The sequence below is a fragment of the Mesoplodon bidens genome (assembly GCF_964165515.1).
Source record: "Mesoplodon bidens genome assembly, chromosome: 17".
Taxonomy (NCBI): domain Eukaryota; kingdom Metazoa; phylum Chordata; class Mammalia; order Artiodactyla; family Ziphiidae; genus Mesoplodon; species Mesoplodon bidens.
This window is the reverse complement of record NC_138174.1, coordinates 43,536,166-43,550,685: the sequence shown is the minus strand read 5'-3', so window position 1 is coordinate 43,550,685 and position 14,520 is coordinate 43,536,166.

Genomic DNA, 14,520 nt, shown 5'->3' with positions numbered 1-14,520 from the left:
ATTAGTGCTATCTGAATTTGTAGGCATTGACAGTTTTATTTAAAAAAACAATAGCTGACTTGAGGGCTTCCCTGGTGGCACAGTGGTTGGGAGTCCACCTGCTGATTCAGGGGACACGAGTTCGAGCCCCGGTCCAGGAAGGTCCCACATGCCATGGAGTGGCTAGGCCCATGAGCCCTGGCCGCTGTGCTCCAGAGCCTGTGCTCCACCATGGGAGAGAATACAACAGTGAGAGGCCCACGTACCGCAAAAAAAAAAAAAAAAAAAAAACCAAAAAAACTAAAAAAACAAAAACAGAAAAACAATATTTGACTTGAAAAGTCTATTTTTCTAAAATTAACTATATTCATTAAGCTTAATGCAGTCTAAGAAGTATAATGACTTATAAAGTAGAAGAATGATTCTTTAAAAATATGTATTACTTTATATTATATTTGAGTAATGTAATTATTATATAAGTATGTATTTTGTTAAGCATCATTTCATTTTTTTAACATCTTTATTGGAGTATAATTGCTTTACAATCCTATGTTAGTTTCTGCATTATAACAAAGTGAATCAGTTATACATATACATATGTTTCCATATCTCTTCCCTCTTGCATCTCCCTCCCTCCCACACTCCCTATCCCACCACTCTAGGTGGTCTCAAAGCACCGAGCTTATCTCCCTGTGCTATGCAGCTACTTCCCACTAGCTATCTATTTTGCATTTGGTAGTGTAATATATGTCCATGTCACTCTCTCACTTTGTCACAGCTTACCCTCCCACCTCCCCATATCCTCAAGTCCATTCTATTGTAGGTCTGTGTCTTTATTGTCGTCTTTCCCCTAGGTTCTTCATGACCTTTTCTTTTTGATTTGTTTTTTTAGATTCCATATATATGCGTTAGCATATGATATTTGTTTTTCTCTTTCTGACTTACTTCACTGTTATGACAGACCCTAGGTCCATCCACCTCACTACAAGTAACTCAATTTCATTACTTTTTATGGCTGAGTAATATTCCATTGTATATATGTGCCATATCTTCTTTATCCATTCATCTGTTGATGGACACTAAGGTTGCTTCCATGTCCTGGCTATTGTAAATAGAGCAGCAATGGACATTTTGGTACATGACTCTTTTTGAATTATGGTTTTCTCAGGATATATGCCCAGTAGTGGCATTGCTGGGTGGTATGGTAGTACTAATTTTAGTTTTGTAAGGAACCTCCATAGTGACTGTATCCAATTACATTCTCACCAACAGTGCAAGAAGGTTCCCTTTTCTCCACACTCTCTCCAGCATTTATTGTTTGTAGATTTTTTGATGATGGCCATTCTGACCAGTGTGAGATGATACCTCATTGTAGTCTTAATTTGCATTTCTCTAATGATTAATGATGTTGAGCATTCTTTCATGTGCTTGTTGGCAGTCTGTATATCTTCTTTGGAGTAATCTCTATTTATGTCTTCTGCCCATTTTTGGATTGGATCTTTTTTTCATATTGAGCTGCATGAGCTGCTTGTAAATTTTGGAGATTAATCCTTTGTCAGCTGCTTCATTTGCCAATACTTTCTCCCATTCTGAGGGTTGTCTTTTGGTCTTGTTTATGGTTTCCTTTGTTGTGAAAAGCTTTTACATTTCATTAGGTGTTATATGTTTATTTTGTTTTTATTTCCATTTCTCTAAGAGGTGGGTCAAAAAGGATATTGCTGTGATTTATGTCATAAAGTGCTCTTCCTGTGTTTTCCTCTAAGAGTTGTATAGTGTCTGGCCTTACATTTAGGTCTTTAATCCATTTTGAGCTCATTTTTGTGTATGGTGTTAAGGATTGTTCTAATTTCATATGTTTACATGTACCTGTCATGTTTTCCCAGCCCCACATATTGAAGAGGCTGTCTTTTCTCCACTGTATATTCTTGCCTCCTTTATCAAAGATAAGGTGACCATAGGTGCATGGGTTTATCTCTCGGCTTTCTATCCTGTTCTATTTATCTATACTTCTGTTTTTGTGCCAGCACCATACAGTCTTGATTAATGTAGCTTTGTAGTATAGTCTTATGTCAGGGAGCCTGATTCCTCCAGCTCTGTTTTTTTTTTTTTTTCCTCAAGATTGCTTTGGCTATTCGTGGTCTTCTGTGTTTCCATACAAACTGGTACATTTTTCTTCTAGTTCTGTGAAAAATGTCAGTGGTAGTTTGATGGAGATGGCATTGAATCTGTAGATTGCTTTGGGTAGTAGAGTCATTTTCACAATGTTGATTCTTCCAATCCAAGAACAAGGTATATCTCTCCAACTACTTGTACCATCTTGAATTTCTTTCATCAGTGTCTTAAAATTTTCTGCATACAGGTCTTTTGTCTCCTTAGGTAGGTTTATTCCTAGATATTTTATTCTTTTTGTTGCAATGGTAAATGGGAGTGTTTCCTTAATTTCACTTTCAGATTTTTCATCATTAATGTATAGGAATGCTAGAGATTTCTGTGTATTAATTTTGTATCCTGCTACTTTACCAAATTCATTGATGAGCTCCAGTAGTTTTCTGGTAGAATCTTTAGGATTCTATATGTATAGTATCATGTAATCTTCAAACAGTGACAGGTTTATTTCTTCTTTTCTGATTTGGATTCCTTTTATTTCTTTTTCTTCTCTGATTCCTGTGGCTAAAACTTCCAAATCTATGTTGAATAATAGCAGTGAGAGTGGACATCCATCTCTTATTCCTGATCTTAGTGGAAACGGTTTCAGTTTTTCACCATTGAGGACGATGTTGGCTGTGGGTTTGTCATATATGGCCTTTATTATGTTGAGGAAAGCTCCCTCTATGCCTACTTTCTGGAGGGTTTTTATCAGAAATGGTGTTGAATTTTGTCAAAAGCTTTCTCTGCATCTATTGAGATGATCATATGTTTTTTCTCCTTCAATTTGTTAATCTGATGTATCACATTGATTGATTTGTGTATACTGAATAATCCTTGCATTCCTGGGGTAAACCCCATTTGATCACTGTGTGTGATCCTTTTAATGTGCTGTTTGATTCTGTTTGCTAGTATTTTATTGAAGATTTTTGCATCAGTGTTCATCAGTGATATTGACTTGTAATTTTCTTTCTTTGTGACATCTTTTTTCTGGTTTTGGTATCAGGGTGATGGTGGCCTCAGAGAATGAGTTTGGGAGTGTTCTTCTCTCTGCTATATTTTGGAAGAGTTTGAGAAGGACAGGTGTTAGCTCTTCTCTAAAACTTTGATAGAATTTGGTATGAAGCCATCTGGTCCTGGGCTTTTGTTTGTTGGAAGATATTTTTATCACAGTTTCAAGTTCAGTGCTTGTGATTGGTCTGTTCATATTTTCTATTCCTTCATGATTCAGTCTCGGCACGTTGTGCATTTCTAAGAATTTGTCCATTTCTTCCAGGTTGTCCATTTTTTTGGCATTAATGTTGCTTGTAGTAATCTCTCATGATCCTTTGTATTTCTGTAGTGTCATTTGTTACTTCTTTTCAATTTGTAATTCTATTGATGTGAGTCTTCTCCCTTTTTTTCTTGATGAGTCTGGCTAATGGTTTATCAATTTTGTTTACCTTCTCAAAGAACCAGCTTTTAGGTTTATTGTTCTTTGTTATCATTTCCTTCATTTCTTTTTCATTTATTTCTGTTATGATCTTTATGATTTCTTTCCTTGCGCTAACTTTGGGTTTTCTTTGATCTTCTTTCTCTAGTTGCTTTAAGTGTAAAGGTAGGTTGTTTATTTGAGATATTTCTTGTTTCTAATGTAGGACTTTATTGCTATAAACTTCCCTCTTAGAACTGCTTTTGCTGCATCCCATAGATTTTGGGTTGTCGTGTTTTCATTGTCATTTTTTTCTCAGTATGTTCTGATGTCCTCTTTGATTTCTTCAGTGATCTGTTCTTTATTAAGTAGTGTAGTGTTTAGCCTCCATGTTTTTGTATTTTTTACAGATTTTTTTTCCTGTAATTGATATCTAGTCTCATAGTGTTATGGTCAGAAAAGATCCTTGATACGATTTCAATTTTCTTAAATTTATCAGCACTTGATTTGTGATCCAAGGTATGATCTATGCTGGAGAATATTCCATGAGCACTTGAGAAGAATGTGTATTCTGTTGTTTTTGGAGGGAAAGTCCTATAAATATCAATTAAGTCCATCTTGGTTAATGTATCATTTAAAGCTTGGGTTTCCTTTTTTTTTTTTTTCATTTTGGATTATCTGTCTATTGATAAAATGGGTGTTAAAGTCCCCTGCTATGATTGTGTTACTGTTGATTTACTTAGTATTTGCCTTATTTATTGAGCTGCACCTATGTTGGGTGGATAAATATTTAAATTTGTTATACCTTCTTGGATTGATCCCTTCATCATTATGTAGTGTCCTTCTTTGTCTCTTGTAATAGTCCTCATTTTAAAGTCATTTTGTCTGATATGAGTATTGCTACTCCAGCTTTCTTTTGATTTCCATTTGCATGGAATAACTTTTTCCAGCCCTTCACTTTCAGTCTGTATTTGTCCCTTGGTCTGAAGTAGGTCTCTTGTACACAGCATATATATGGGTATTTTTTTTTGTATCCATTCAGCCAGTCTATGTCTTTTGGTGGGAGCATTTAATCCATTTACATTTAATGTAATTATTGATATGTATGTTCCTATTACCATTTTCTTAATTGATTTGGATTGGTTATTGTAGGTTTTTTCCTTCTCTTGCATTTCCTGCATAGAGAAATTCTTTTAACATTTGTTGTATAGCTGGTTTGGTGGTGCTGAATTCCCTTAGCTTTTGCTTGTCTGTGAAGGTTTTAATTTCTCCATCAAATTTGAATGAGATCCTTGTTGGATAGAGTAATCTTAGTTGTAGGTTTTTCTCCTTCATCACTTTAAATATGTCCTGCGACTGCCTTCTGGTTTTCAGAGTTTCTGTTGAAAGATCAGCTGTTATCCTTATGGGGATTCCCTTGTGTGTTATTTGTTGTTTCTACCTTGCAGCTTTTAATATTTTTTCTTTGTATTTAATTTTTGATAGTTTGATTAATATGTGTGTTGGTGTGTTTCTCCTTGGGTTTATCCTGTATGGGACTCTCTGTGCTTCCTGGATTTGATTAACTATTTCCTCTCACATATTAGGGAAGTTTTCATGTGTTATCTCTTGAAATATATTCTCAGTCCATTCCTTTTTCTCGTCTTCTTCTGTGACCCCTATAATTTGAATGTTGGTGCATTTAATGTTGTCCCAGAGGTCTTTGGGTCTGTCCTCAATTTTTTTCTTTCTTTTTTCTTTGTTCTGCTCTGCAGTAGTTATTTCCACTATTTTATCTTACAGGTCATTTATCCGTTCTTCTCTGTCAGTTATTTTGCTATTGATCCCTTGTAGAGAATTTTTAATTTCATTTATTTTGTTGTTCATCACTGTTTGCTTGCTCTTTAGTTCTTCTAGGTCCTTGTTAAACATTTCTTGTATTTTTTTTAATTCTATTTCCAAGATTTTGGATCATCTTTAATATCATTACTCTTTATTCTTTTTCAGGTAGACTGCCTCTTTCCTGTTCATTTTTTAGGTCTTGTGGGCTTTTGCCTTGTTCCTTCTTCTGCTCTGTGTTTTTCTGTCTTCTCATTTTGGTTAACTTACTGTGTTTGGGGTCTCCTTTTTGCAGGGTGCAGGTTAGTAGATTTTGGTGTCTGTCCCCAGTGGATAAAGTTGGTTCAGTGGATTCTGTAGGCTTCCTGGTGGAGGGAACTAGTGCTTGCATTCTGGTGGATGAGGCTGGATCTTGTCTTTCTGGTGGGCAGGTCCACGTCTGTTGGTGTGCTTTGGAGTGTCTGTGGCCTTATTATGATTTTAGCAGCCTATCTGCTAATGGGTGAGATGTGTTCCTGTCTTGCTATTTATTTGGCATAGGGTGTCCAGCACTGGAGCATTCTTGTCATTGAGTGAAGCTGGGTCTTGGCATTGAGATGGAGATCTCAGGGAGATTTTCCCCATTTGGTATTATGTGGAGCTGGGAGGTCTCTTATGGACCAGTGTCCAGAACTTGGCTCTCCCACCTCAGAGGCACAGCCCTGATGCCTGGCTGGAACACCAAGAGCCTTTTTTCTCCATGGCTCAGAATCAAAGAAAGAAAAAAGAGAATGAAAGAATGAAGGAAAGAAAGAAAGAATATAAAATAAAATAAAATAATTAAAATAAAAAAATAATTTTTAAGAAAAAATGTTTTAATTTAAAAAAAAAAAAGAAAAGACATACAGAACCCTAGGACAAATGGTAAAAACAAAGCTATACAGAGAAAATCACACACAAAAGCATACACATACACACTCACAAAAAGAGAAAAAGGGAAAAAAATAATATATGTTTGCTCCCAAAATCAACCTCCTCAATTTGTGATGATTCATTGTCTATTCAGGTATCCACAGATCCAGGGTACATCAAGTTGATTGTGGAGATTTAATCCTCTGCTCCTGAGGCTGCTGGCAGAAATCTCCCTTTCTCTTCTTTGTTTACACTCCTCCTGGGGTTCAGCTTTGGATTTGGACCCGCCTGTGCGTGTTGGTCACCTGAGGGTGTCTGATCTTTGCTCAGACAGGATGAGGTTAAAGGAGCAGCTGCTTTGGGGGCTCTGGCTCACTCTGGCTGGGGTGAGGGAGGGGTCCAGATGCGAGGTGAGCCTGTGGCAGCAGAGGCCAGCATGACATTGCACTAGCCTGAAGCACACTGTGTGTTCTCCAGGGGAAGTTGTCCCTACATCATGGAACCCTGGAAGTGCCGGGCTGCACAGGCTCCTGGGAGGAGCCTTTCTTTCTTTCTTTGTGGCTGCAGCAGCAGCCTTAGCATCTCATGCTCATCTCTGGGGTCTGCATTGATAGCCACAGCTCTGGAGCTCCTTTAAGTGGCACTCTGAATCCCCTCTCCTCGTGCACCAGGAAACAAAGAGGGAAGAAAAAGTCTCTTGCCTCTTTGGCAGCTCCAGACTTTTTCCTGGACACCCTCCTGGCTAGCTGTGACACACTAGCTCCCTTCAGGCTATGTTCACACAGCCAGCCCCAGTCCTCACCCTGGGATCAGACCTCCAAAACCCAAGCCTCAGCTCCCAGCTCACGTCTGCCCCAGCGGGTGAGCAGACAAGCCTTTTGGGCTGGTGAGTGCTGGTTGACACTGATCCTCTGTGTGGGAATCTCTCTGCTTTGTCCTCTGCACCCCAGTGGCTGTGATCTTCTCCACGTCTCTGAAGCTTCCCCACTCCACCACCTGCAGTCTCTGCCCATGAGGGTCTTCCTAGTGTGTGGTAACCTTTCCTCCTTCACAACTCCCTCCTACTGGTGCAGGTCCCATCCCTATTATTTTGTTGCTGTTTTTTTCTTTTGCCCTACCCAGGTAAGTGGGGAGTTTCTTGCCTTTGGGGAGGTCTGAGTTCTTCTGTCAGCATTCAGTAGCTGTTCTGTAGGAGTTGTTCCACATGTAGATGTATTTCTGATGTATTTGTGGAGAGGAAGGGGATCTCCATGTCTTACTCTTCTGCCATCTTGAATAAGCTTAAGTATCATTTTATATGAAGTAACTAATTATGTGTGGGAGAATAATAAGAAATGCATCAAAGGGCTAAGTTTCATTAATGCCTCTTAACTGTGATTGTAAAAGTCATGTGTGTCTTTTTATTATGCATAGCAGGATGCCTCCGGGACTTCTGTTGTCTTTATTTCTGTTCTTTTTTATTTTTTTTTCACTTGATTAATAACATAATGAAATAATAAATAATAATATATGAAGTATTCATTAATATCATAACACTTAAAAACCTTTTCCAAACTACCAAGATTTCCTATGACTTACACAATAAAATTAATTTCTCAAGATTGTCTGCAAGCAAAATTACATATCTTTCTCAACTTATGATGTGGTTATGTCCCAAGAAACCCATCATGAATTGAAAATATTCTAAGTAGAAAATGCATTTAATACAACTAACCTACTGAACATCATTACTTAGCCTAGCCTACCTTAAAGATGCTCAGAAAGCTTACAGTAGCCTATAGTTGGACAAAATTATCTAACATAAAGCCTATTTTATAATTAAGGTTCAATATCTCCTGTAATTTTTTGAGTATTCGACTAAAACTGAGAAACAGAATGGTTGTAAATGTATCAGTTGTTTACTTTCATGACTGGGGGCCTTGGCTCACAGCCGCTGCCCAGCATTATGAGAGAGTATTATACTGCATATCACTCTCCTGGGAAAAGATCAAAGATCAAATTCAAAATTCAAAGTATGGTTTCTACCTGTTTTGTATTAATTTTGCATCACTGTAAAGTCAAAAAATTATCAGTCAAACCATTATAAGCCGAGGACTATCTGTACAATAATATTAATTTTTTATACAAATTATTTTAGTTAAATGACTCATAGGACACTTATCAATTTAACTAGTGTGTACAACAGATTTTCTTTAGGCACAGGTTTTATCAGTTTGTGATTTTCCAGATTAATAAATTCAGTCTTTTTATCAGTACTTTGTCCTTGAAGAATGTGTTCATTTACTGTTCCTATTGTCCTCTTAACTGATTGACAGTTTCTCAGCTTACTATCTACTTAGCTTTAAATATACAGAGGCAAATAGTAGCAATATGTATTTCAAAAAATATGTAGTACATTGAAAATGAATATATGTATATATTTTTATTTAGTATTATATTATGACATTGAAATCCAATGTAGTACTAATATATATATATAATTACAATACAAATATACATGAATACATGTTGCAGGCCTTGACATTCATTGCAATGAAAAGAATACACATGCAACTATTATCATTGATAAAAATCACCTTGGATACTCTGAATGCATTAAAGCCATAGAGGGGAATGAGATATAGCTGCACATTATATTAAAGGAAATCTTTCTATAAAATATTGTAATTAAAATATTTTAATAAAATTTCTATGTTTGAAGACAGAGCTCTCTATAATCAAGACAGATAACATCAAGCTTTGAAACTGTTTTACAAAGATGTGTAAACACATTCATTGTTTAGAATAAAAATATTAAAAAATTAATGTGTACTATGTAGCCATGTCAGGAAAGGGAAAATAATTCACAATATCTTCTCTCTCACATATGTGTGGGTGAGTGTATGTATGTACTAGTATGCTACAAAAAGAGCTGATTCAAGTATGTTGGAAATATTATTCACTTATTTTACCAGCAGTAAACTTTAAACTATTGAATTTGTTCTGAAAAACTTCTAAGTTTTGTCTCAGACATTGCTTTGCTCCTTATGCTTCCCAACGATTGCCTGTATCTAGTTAATCTTTCTAGCAGTCCTCACTTTTCAATTTTAAAGAACAGAAGGTCCTTGCCATTAGACCTCTATTTGTCATCAAATCTCTGCTTTTGTGATTTGAATGGGATTGTTGATTATTCTAAGCATTCATTTTGACTGTATGTGGTAAGCAACTATTCAACAGATGATGAAGAAAATAACAAAATATTGTGTGTGTCTGGCTTCAGGAAACATTGTTTTTGTGTCAATGCTGGTGACATTTTAGGACCTTTCCATGGTGCCCCCCCAGTACTTGAGTTACCCAAAGGAAATGGAGTAGAAAACAATGGCACTTTGCAGCAACTACCTCTCCTCAATAGACAATTCTATTGAAATATAAATAGAGGGAGCTTCTTTGGGGAATTTTTTTTCTTCCCATTAACTTCTACCTTTGCCTAGGTCTGAATTCCAAATATTTCATCACTTCCCTCCTCCATACTTAACCCTTGCCCAATAATAGTAGCTGAGACAAAGCACTTTTCTCTCCTTCACTAATGTTTCCATATGTTACTACCATTTAGAGAATTTATCATATCACTGAGTATAAAGGAGAACATTATTCCAATGTGACATATTGGGAAAATAAAGCTCAAAATATTATATATTGGCTTCAGTCTGTAGATAGAACAGGAGCTAAAAACTTAGGTGTTCATTCTCAATCTGTAAAATTCAGTAGGTCAATGAAATAGTTTTTTGTTCATTTTTGTTTTTGTTTTCACAAGTTGCTATTTTAAGCAATCTCAAAGTTCATATCTGGCAAGGCAGGATAGTTTTTTTGAAATTTTTGTTTCACTGCATGAACATCCAGCTATTGTCTTTGGATGGAATACAGTATAAATCTTGAGGAAGGAAAGAGCTTCTGAATCACAATAACTCATTGAGTCAAATAATTTTTATCACTACCCACTGGTGTTAACTCTATATCACATGATCTCCTGGTGAGAAAATTCTAAAAAGAAAAAAAGAAAACAAAGCAACGCAAAACAAAAATCTAAAGACTACGATCTGCCATTCTTCTTTATGAAACATCAAGCAGAGGTGGCCGTGGAGCTCTAGGAAAGAAAACCCTGAGTCATTTCTAAATGTTCAACAGAGTTTAATACTACTGTTCTAAAACTTTCTCCTTCTAGTCTATTCAGTAAAACGGCATGTAAAGGCATTATTAAGAATTTGTCATAGTAAAAAACTAACCAAAAAAAAAAAAAGAAAAAGATAAATTTCCAATAAATATTGATCACTGAAATTGATATCAATTTGTACATTGAGAAATTTCCTATAATACTATTATCTTAATATTCTGTGCTCTTTTGGGAGAGTAAGATGGCTGGTCATAATATTCTAAATTTAATCATTTCAATCTTTCTTTTTAACCCTTTGGTTTTAGGTGAAGAAATGTAGAACTTCCAGAAATGATGAGATGTCCAGTCTAGTGGGTGTATGTGACTATACAAGGAGAAAAAAAAGTTACATATCATTATATTAAGTGATTTTAGTAGAAATATATCTGAAAAATTGCACTCAGATTTTGGCAGTGAAACTAATTATGATGGTTCTCCAGGAACTGAATTAGTTATTAAAAAGCATGTTGTTATCTGCTAAATGAGTAATTTTAGAATCTCTGGGACTCTGAGAAGGGAGGGGACCCAAATGAGCAATAAACACTGAAGGGCTTTAACAAAAACACCCTGTAGATACATCTTCTCTGCTCCCTGATTGAGAAAACCAAGAAATCAAAAGAAAATAACCTAGTTGGAAAGTTAAACATTTCTAAGTCTTAGAGAGTAGGTACTGAGACAGAAAAAGAAAATCAAGCAAACTCACGAAATATATGTTACAGATAAGCCTGTGTTAAAATGTGTGAGCTAACTGAAAGATCTCTCTTCTGGGTTTCTATAGTCTCTGGTACAAGTATTGAAATTTACATTACACTCCAACTCCAAAATCTTTTATAAAGAGAGATAGATGTTTATATATATATATATATATATATATATATATATATAATATAAAAATATGAGTTTTTTAAATGTAAAAATTGAAAATATATATATTATATATTGTAATACATAAAATTTCACTTTTGAGTGAAAAGATAATTGTGTTGTTTATGAATGTGAGTACTCCCTTTTTCTTTCATCTAAGACAAATAGTATATTTTGTTTATGATTTAGGTTTCACTTGTTGATATTAATATCCAAATGAACTATATATGTTGATGACTTTTGTTTGTGTTTATGTTTTAAATATTACTTTGATATCAAACTTTTAGTGCCAATTATCCTTTCTTTCATTTCCTATTATTTTTTTTTTTTTTTTTTTTTTTTTTTTTTTTTTTTTTTTTTTTTTTTTTTTTTTTCTTTTTGCGGTATGCGGGCCTCTCACTGTTGTGGCCTCTCCCGTTGCGGAGCACAGGCTCCGGACGCGCAGGCCCAGCGGCCATGGCTCACGGGCCCAGCCGCTCCGCGGCATATGGGATCCTCCCAGACCGGGGCACGAACCCGTATCCCCTGCATCGGCAGGCGGACTCTCAACCACTGCGCCACCAGGGAGGCCCCATTTCCTATTATTTTGAAGGTAAAAAATGGCAATATACCAGTCTAAGATATGCATGGATTTGATATTTGTTGAAGAAAGCAAAAAAATATATTCTTAAAAATCAATGTAGAAAATTATATACATTAATAAAAGGATTTAAAACAAATTTATTACACAGTAGTTACAATTTTAATTCATTGTTTATATTTAATACTTAAATTCTTATGTCAGGTTTTCTGATCCTGGAAGATCAGACAATAATGCCTTCTCTATGCTATAAACTTGTTTCACATGTTAGAGATTGAGGTCTGCATTGAGGAAATCCTCTCTTCTCCTTAGACTATATTTATAACATTAGTCATTAAATTAAAACATATTCCTCTTATGACAGAGAGGGAAGAACAAAGTATTATGCCTACTTCAAAATAAATTCATTACTACCTGTTGAATACGTGCTGAAAGTAAGAAGAGCATAGTTGTCAATTACTTTGTAAAATTCAGAAAATAAATCTCATATAAGATCCATAAATTTGAGATTTCCAATGTATGAACAAGTTTTAGGCTAGATATATATTTCTAAAGAAATGAATCAGAATGAAATACATTTTATTACCAAAGGCATAATAAAGGCTAGGTCCCAGCTTGCCCATGAAAAGTGTTTCAAACATTTATATAATTTAAGTATATACATTCATTTAAAATTTAAGGAGACTGTACCAATAATTATAGCTAACATTTAGCATTTCCAAAGTGTTTTACCTACATTGTCTCAGGAAATGTTTCGCAAAATCCTGTGAAGTAGTTATTTTTAATTACGTTTTAAAAATGGGGAAACTAAGTTGTATATAGTTTAAGTATCATTTCAAGAAATGAGTTAGAAAGTTGTGGACATGGTATAGACTAAGATGTTTATTTTATCAAAGATATTTTTGATCATTGGGGTGAATGTAAAGGTGAGGTTGAATCACACAAAGAGATCAGCACCAAACCATCCTTAACAGACCAGAAAGAGCTTCTCTTTGGTGTCTTATGTATCTGAGTCAAGGGTAGCTGGATGGAATCCAACATCACTCATGATTGTATTTAAAATGACTGGAAAACCAGGCATACAGATATAATGTTTACATTAAATATAAATATTCCTCTTTTCTCAAGTCATTCCTACTTCTTTGAGTTTCAGAGACTTCATCTTAGATCCACAAGCTATGTTGATAAAATTTTGGCATTATCATATTTATAAGAGATAAAATTAGAAGCTTATTATTTTTTCTCAAAATTTCTGTGATGGTAATATTTTAATAGCCAAAAATCAGTGATGAGATTCTCATCATATTTATCTTTCAAATAAATATTTTATCTTATGAGAATATAGATTTTCTAGTTATAAATGTATAAAAATTAATTTCAATTTAAATAAAAAATAACTGCTATCTCTGAGAAAAAGAGTTCAAGTTCTGTGTGGTTTCAATAACATGATACAAAAAAAGAAAATATTTATAAACAGGGAAAGTCAGTATAAGTAGCATGTTGATATATTCCACAGAAGAACCAGAGAGTAGCAACAACAGTGAGAACAAGAGTTGAGAATTGATCAGAAAATAGAAATGTATTAATTGTAAAGAGATTTCAATGGCAGGAAAAGTGGAGGCTACCATTGTTTCAGAGAGTCATTCAAAGCCATGAATAAGTTAATTGTTACCTATATATGCTATGATAATAATAAAAGATGAGCTAGTTTTACTGTTTACAATAGCCAGGTCATGGAAGCAAACTAAATGCCCATCAACAGGTGAAAGGATAAAGAAGATGTGGTACATATACACTGGAATATTACTCAGTCATAAAAAGGAATGAAATAGGGTCATTTGTAGAGACGTAGATGGATCTAGAGACTGTCATACAGAGTGAAGTAAGTCAGAAAGAGAAAAACAGATATCGTATATTAACACATATATATGGAACCTTGAAAAATGGTACAGATGAACCGGTTTGCAGGGCAGAAATAGAGACACAGATGTAGAGAACAAATGTATGGACACCAGGGGGGGAAAGTGTTTGGGGGGGTGGGGGGATGAATTGGGAGATTGGGATTGACATATATACATATACTAATATGTATAAAATAGATAACTAATAAGAAACTGCTGTATAAAAATAAATAAAATAAAATTTAAATGATAAAAATAATCATAATAATAAAATCATAGTGCTAATTTCAACACCCCCCAAAAAAGATGAGCTAGCTTTTAAGTAGTTTGACTTGAGTCAGCACCCAAACTTCTTTTTAATGCAAGAAATATCAAAACAAAGCAAGGCAAAAGCAATATGTTAAGAGGAACTTATTACAGTTACTACTGGCATTAGTGAGGGCTTTCTAGAGAAACAGACTCAATAGAATATATATATATATATAAATATATATATAGATATTTTTATATATATATGTACAAATATATATAATATTATGTTGTTATTAATATTATTTAAAAGTTAATATTATTAATTAGTATATACATATATGTATGCATGCATTATAAAGATGTATTATAAGGACTTGCATCACATGATTATGGTTCCAAGATCTATTGTGAAGCAGGAGATCTGGGAGAGCTGATGGTGTAGTTCTAGACCAAAGGCCAATCGGCTTGAAACCCAGGAAAATCTGATGTT